We start from the raw sequence: 7,286 nt of genomic DNA on the forward strand, positions 1-7,286 counted from the left end.
TTTTCATTTGTTTGTCATTAGCTGCATTAGAGTGGTTCTTGATTGTTTGTGGTCATTTTGTTTGAAAAATTCTCAACTCTCTCGCAGTTAGTATTCATCGAACGAAATGATATTCTTTGGCATATAGTATGCATTTAGGGAATTATGAGAGATTACATACGGTAGGACCGGGAAATCGAAACCTAATCAAAGATCAACCGTAAAATGAACTGAATAAACTTAATAATGCATTGGAACATAACGCTCACTAATTAGAGGTCTAGGCTAGAGACGTGCTCCGGCGTCGTTAAACCTAGTCACTATTGTTTCACACTACGGTTGGGTGATTCCTCCTTTTGTGACTCGATAGTGGTCTAGAACGGACTTGAGCTCCCACGTACCGTCGCGTATATAGGGGAGACCCCACTAGGTTATCATCCTTTGTCCACAGGAAGCCGCGTCTGCCGCCTTACAAGCCATAACGCACCGAACACAGCATTAGGGAAGATTGACTGCCGTACGGGAAGTCCTTGGTTTTCATATGACTGCCAAGGTGTATATGCAATTTTACGGATTTGTTTGGTAAACCCTTTGCCTAGTCTCTCTAGAGTAGTCAATTTTGATCCTTTTCGGACTCCTTAAAAGAAAGGCTCACTTGAGTAGTTTGTCACTTCGGGCACACAAAACATTCGAAGGCGACTAGAGCCACCTTTTTGTCCTTTTCTCGACTCTTAAAACATGAAAAGGTCAAGCTCAGTTCTTTTGCCTTAAAATTTATTCGGCCGCGTTCACATTTACCCGGTTAGATCTTGTTTGCGTTAGCTTGAGTAGGTTTCTTTTCGTTCTCGATGGCAACTTTTCCGGGGTTCACCAACCCAGGCACCCCCTCTGACAGGAACCCTGGCCATTTCGCTCCTTTTGGAGATGTTGGTGCTCCTTATATGGCAACGTTGTCCCTCCCAGGGTTAACTTTTGGGTTGCCGGTTTGGTTGTTCTCAACCTCTTTGGTCCCTGTCGTCTCACCGTCTAGTCAATCCGTCCCTCCACCTGAACAACATCATGTTGATTCTAAGGTGGATCTCTCCCCTTCTAGACCCACTTCTACATCCTCATCTTCCACTTCACCTGGTGAAAGTCTCGATTCGAGTAACCAGGTGGCTAAGAAGAAGAAGAAGAAGACGAAGAAGAAGAAGGCTCCTAAGGGAGAGGTTCCAAGTGTAGCTACCCCCTCGAGTACACCCGAAGTCGGGCCCCCTTCTGCTCCTCCACGGAAGGTAAAGTTTCCTTATCGATTATGCAAGGAGGACCATCTTCTTCACGATTGTCCTAGCATTCCCAGGGTGCTAGAAGTATGGTCTCACAATTCGGCCCGCCCCTCATCGTCCTCTGAAGCTCACGGTGATGCTACCTTATCAGTCAGTAATGGTAAGGGAAAAGGGAAGATTCGAATCCCCTATAGACTTTGTGAAGGCAATCATCCCCTTCACCTTTGTCCACTCATGGATAAAGCCTCCGTTGTCTTGGAAAGTATTACAACTCCTTCACCCCAACTTCCCATTGGTTATCAACATCTCTCTGTAGCCGCAGATTGTTCCCCTGCTGACAAAGAGATTGATTCATATTCTTCTCTTTTCCAGCCACCTCTTCCCGAACCTGGTTGTGCCCAGCCTGTTCCAGACCAACCATTGGTCAGAAAGAGTGTCGACTCGAGTTCACCACCCGTCGATCACTCTGTTTCGGAAGAGCATCACTCCCATGTTCTTCAGTTCCCTGTTACTTTGGGAGGCAAGACCGTCTATATAGACGTATCGGTTACCCAAGGTGCTTTAGACTTCAGTCTTCTCCTTGGTCGCGACTATGTTTATGCCATGGGGGCCCTCGTTTCTTCGCTTTTCCACGTGGTTTGCTTTCCGCACGATGGAATAATTGTGACTATCGATCAAGTGTCATTCGTTAGTCCCTCGATGCCTCCTGCGCCATTGTCGTCCCCTCCTAGTTTTCATCCACCAGTTGCATTTACCCCACCACAGATCAACTACGTGGCCACCTATCCCATGCCTGGATCCAGTGATGCCACCATCGTGCATAGTGTCCTGGGGGCATTAGGCCCTGACTTCCAAGATGTTTCCCTTCCACCGGGAGTGGCAGTCTTGGAAGCCCTAACTTTCCATTCATTATGATGAAGTTTGGGTGGAGCATAGTTCCTTTCCTATTTCAAGCTCCTTAAAAAATGAAACTAGGCTTGGTCAGAGCATAGTTCATGATCTTGTGTCAAGCTCGTTAAAAAATGAAACAAGGGTTAGGAGGATAGTTCTTTTACTATGTCAACCTCATTGAAAAATGAAACAACTCCCTTTCCAAATCGAGTCTTTTGATTAAGATCTTGTAAAATACAAGTCGAGTCTTTCATCGATCTCGAGAGTGAACCTTCATTCCATCCACTTTGTTGAATGCAATGAAGCTTGGGGGGCATTTACCTCGATTTGCATCATTATGCTAGGGGCATGTGAGCTTATAACAAGCATAGTTTTTCGTTTCAAGCTTGTGTAAACATGAAACCGAATCCAAGCAGAGTTCTCCATGGTTCAAGCTTGTGTAAAAATGAACCCATACTCGATTTACATCTCGTGATTGTCGTTTATCCATTAAAATTAGATGAGCCTTGGTTGTTTCTTTCCATCGCCACCATCTCTTTAGCCGATCATATTCTTTTACTTGGTTGTTTATCCCTTCCTGAGGAACCACAGCGATGAGTGGTTTTGTTAGCCAAACTCTTAACCATTACATGTTTTGAGTAGTTCCACCATTACTAGAACCATTTGCTACCCTTTACATCAGTCGTTCCTCCAGGACGAGTCACCTTTAAGCTCTTTTTTGACTTTTAAAATATGAAAAGATTGCTGAGTATTTTTCCCTTTTTGACTCGTTAAAGCGAATAAAAAATGGAGGTCTACTTTCAGCTCTTTTCCGACCATTTAAAGACGAAAAGATCGTCGAGTTACCCCTCTTGACTCATTAAAACGTAAATAAGAGGCGGTCGCCTTTAAACTCTTTTTCGACCGTGTAAAAACGAAAAGATTGTCGGGCCCTTGTCGTTTCAGGCTCGTTAATGGTTACGAAACGACGTGATATCGATCGTTTTTTTACTTTTTCAGGTCGATGTCACTACATATGAAAAGTACTCCTCGATCGTAATGATCGGGCAGTTCTTTCGAGCATTGTTTTATACTTTTTCAGGCTCGGGAGACACAAATTTACGAAAAAGGACTCCCCTAGAGTTCACTTTTCTGCTGTCTTTTCAGACTCTCTAAACATGAAAAGACGCCGAGTTCTTCCTTTGTCAGGCTCGTTAAAACTTAATGACATCAGATTATGTCGTAATGACACCTTACAAGCATATACTATCCCCGTCAAGCTTGTCATCAAAAAATAACCGGGGTACTCGCCAGAAATGGTGGGGAAAATGGAACCATAATCATTATTGCGTCGGCAGTATGTCGCTCTTGAACATGGAAATTGTTTGCATTCGTGTCTGGGTGGGGACATCTCATCTTGTTTTTGCGCTGGCCTCTGTGGGTTTGGGTGATCCTATTTGACCTCTCATCTGCTCATTGCCTTGTCACCATGACCTCTGCTCATTTGATGTCAAATATTGCCAAGTCCACTGTCGTGCTGCCGATATGTTCAAGAGAAGTTGACCTCTACAGGATTACAACCTCCCTCTGATACCTCACATAATTTTGATTCACCACAACATTCTTCCTCTGTCTCATGTCAATGATGTGGGAAACACTATGGCCCACCTTTGATCAAGGTCACTTCCTGTCGAATTCAGCTCATTATCCAGGAAGATGATCTAAGGACTCCCTTCCGGTGCCTTGGAGACTGCATGCCTCAATGGCAAGTTCTTCGTGTTCGACGTGAGGTTTTCATCATTGGCCTTTGATCGAATGATTCTACAGGTGTTCGACGCCAGCTCACTAATTCGCACGTCGTAGATTGTACCAATAGTACCTTGAGGGCCATTGTCATTATTGGTGGCACCTCTCGCGTATATTAACAGTTTTCATTATTAACTGGTAATCAAATGATGTTCATGCATGTTCGACTTCAACTCATGTATTCACATGCTTGAACTTGTACTTTGTCCGGGTCGAGATGGAGCGCAAGACCCTGGATTTTGTTTATTGGAATTCAAGCTGCGATTTGTGGCTTATTATGATCATTACATGACTCATTCACTGGATGGCTGCGACCATGCCTGAGTCTATTTATCGATCCTCTCTGGATGGCTGCGCCCATACCTTGGATCTAGATTGTTCTGTACTCTGTTATGGATGACTGCGCCCATACCACATGTATCATGTACTTGAGATATCAGTTGTACTTCTTTTCACAGGTTCTCTGGCAGCCGTGTTTTCAGTTACACATGTTCTTGTAAAGCATTTCACCCCTCTCTCTCCCTCGGGCCTCATGCTTTAGGGGGCATCTGTTACACAGCAATTTGTCACCGTTTGTCACCGTCCCTGTTACCCCTCTTCCGCACACTGGAGGACTCATTCCGGGACCTGTGAGAAGTGACATGACCTGAAACCACTTGCATCCTATTCCTCTAAGTATGAGCTTCATATGCCCTGAAGACATCTCCTGCAGAATATCCATGAAAACAGCTCTTTTTGCATTAGCGCGGGTCCACAGTTCACTACCCGTGCCAATGAGGGAAATCCTCTAAAAAGGGCGCGCCATTGGCACTCTGTCTCAGAGTCGCACTCGCGCCAACCGAATTGAGTAAAGTTTTCAACGAACAAGCTTCCGAAGGTTCTCCTTAACCCATTCACCAACTGAATCTATGTTGAGCTAGGATAGTTTGGCTTCAAATCTCCATAGAAGGGAAGTGGTTTGCCACCTTTCATGGAAGTTTCCAAGTGATAAAGCCAATCCCATTAATAATGTGGTTGATCCTATCTCTTTCTTCTCTATCTATAAAAGCTTGCCTCTATGCCTTGAGCAAGCTAGTCATAGTTACAGTAGTTCTAGTTCCAGCATAGTGATAGAGAGTTTGAAGCTGCAAGAGCCTTCTTTGCACCCATAAGGCCAAATCTAAGTAAGGAGATTCTTGTCACCCAAAGAGAGAGAGAGGCTTGATCCTCATCCCAACAAGCTTTGCAAGACTTGTGTAGCTGACTACCCAGCCAAAGGAGGATTTGACGTCAGAACAATGGTTGTATTATTCTTTGTTATTTAGTAATAATAGATGACTATCATTATGGTTCCACTTTCAGTGTCTTATGTTTTATGTTGAGTTATATCTTTTCTGACTGATATATAATTGCATCTACTAGATTTTATCCTTGTATTCATGTTGTTCTTTGCATGTACAGGTGTCCAATCACGGAGATCGTGGGGATTGTGACCAGTCGAGGCAAAGGAACAAGAGCGACATCTCTTCTACGAACAATAACGTTGGAATCCAAGTAGGTTCTCACCATCCGCTTTTTATTTGCAATTAGGAACTTGCGTGATAGCATTGTGTGATTGTTGCTAGACCCGGTCTGGGCTAGTAGGGATCGTCTCTGTCCATAGAGAGGATTTACCTCCACAACATTTTTCTTTCAAAATATTTGTCTTTTATTCTCTTTCTTATTTCATTCCCTTGCTTTGGGGGTATGCTAGTTAAAGAAAGTTCCTTTTTTTTCCAAGGAAAAAGCTATAACTTTATTTATAATTGGTAAACAAAATTACATATTGTACATACACTTTAGAAAAGTGTATTTCAAAGGATATTCCGAGATTCCTCGGTAGCTTCAATAATAACATCAAAAGATAAACCCCAACACATGGAATAAAATAACCAGTTTTGAAGTAGAGAAACTACAGAGTTACATGAAAGACCCCAGGTGTCCACAAATAAACCCAAAAATAAGGCCAAAGCCATCGAGACAGAAACAAATAGAGAAAAAATCCACAGAAAGACAACACAAGGCCCAAGCAATCAAAGGAGCCAATACAATAAGCTATAAACAAGGCATAAGACAGTACGAGATAGGGTAAAAAACCCCAACATCATTGAAAAAACCCTATAGCAGCATGAGAGCAAGCAACAGTTGAAAATACCATCAAATAAAGAAGAAACGATGATAAATATGAGAACAGAAACAAAAAGCCAGCCTTTATACACAACAATAGAAATGGGTATTAGAAACCACGAGAACCCTAAATGGGTCGAGCCACAAAACCAACACAAAGTGGAAACAATAGTGGACTTGTATATAGGAAATAACACATCAAGGGGCTCCCACCTAACAATGGTAGCAGGAAACAAGAAAAATCAACTATGAATAAACCGTTGAGGTGGTGGGAATCCATGAAAATAGAAAAGGAAGTAAAAAAATGAGGGCCACAATGGCTAGTGTTCTAGTCATCGAGCCATCTCCCACCTAAATGCCTGCAATGGAATTGGATATATTGTCCAGAGCATCAACAAAATACTAGATAGCTCCTAAATTTTTGAGCGTGATTATGTATAATTAAATTGATATCAGGATATTTTCTTGGAGTAAATGTAGAGGTGGTTATTAAGTGTTTTTATGTAGTGATTATATATATATATATATATATATATATATATATATATATATATATATATATATATATATATATATATATAATCACTACATAAAAACACTTAATAACCACCTCTACATTTACTCCAGGAAATATCCTGATATCAATTTAATTTTAATTATACATAATCATGCTCATATATATATATATATATATATATATATATATATATATATATATATATATATATACAAAATTGATCTTTAAAATATTCATGTAATACTAGAATGACATATTAGTGATGGTGTGTGGGTGATAGTAAAAAATTTACAAAATAAGAAATTAATAATAATAAATCAATATAAATTTATTTTAACTACAAATTTGTTGAGGTTATTTCCCTTTCATGGTTTGTATTTTAAAACATATTTGTAATTTACACAAACAAATGTGTATGTACACAAACAAAGTAGAATAATCCACCACATGAGTTTTTTTTATTAGAGAAGGAAGTCTTTGTTAAACCCTTAACTATAAAGGCACCCATAGAGACAAGATCTCTGTTGTTGTTTTTCTCCTTGTACACCAACCATTGAAAATCCCACAAAAAATCAATAAGGAAGGGAAAATTATGATCCTATCTAAGGCAAGGAACACACCCAGTCTTGTTCTCCACTTAGTATGGGACACCAAGTGCTTTACTGTAGGAAAAAAACTTCTTAACGATGTCATGGTTGTCACAG

The sequence above is a fragment of the Pinus tabuliformis genome, chromosome 9, assembly GCF_031772625.1.
Source record: "Pinus tabuliformis cultivar Carrire ecotype Pingquan chromosome 9, CPIR1, whole genome shotgun sequence".
Classification (NCBI taxonomy): domain Eukaryota; kingdom Viridiplantae; phylum Streptophyta; class Pinopsida; order Pinales; family Pinaceae; genus Pinus; species Pinus tabuliformis.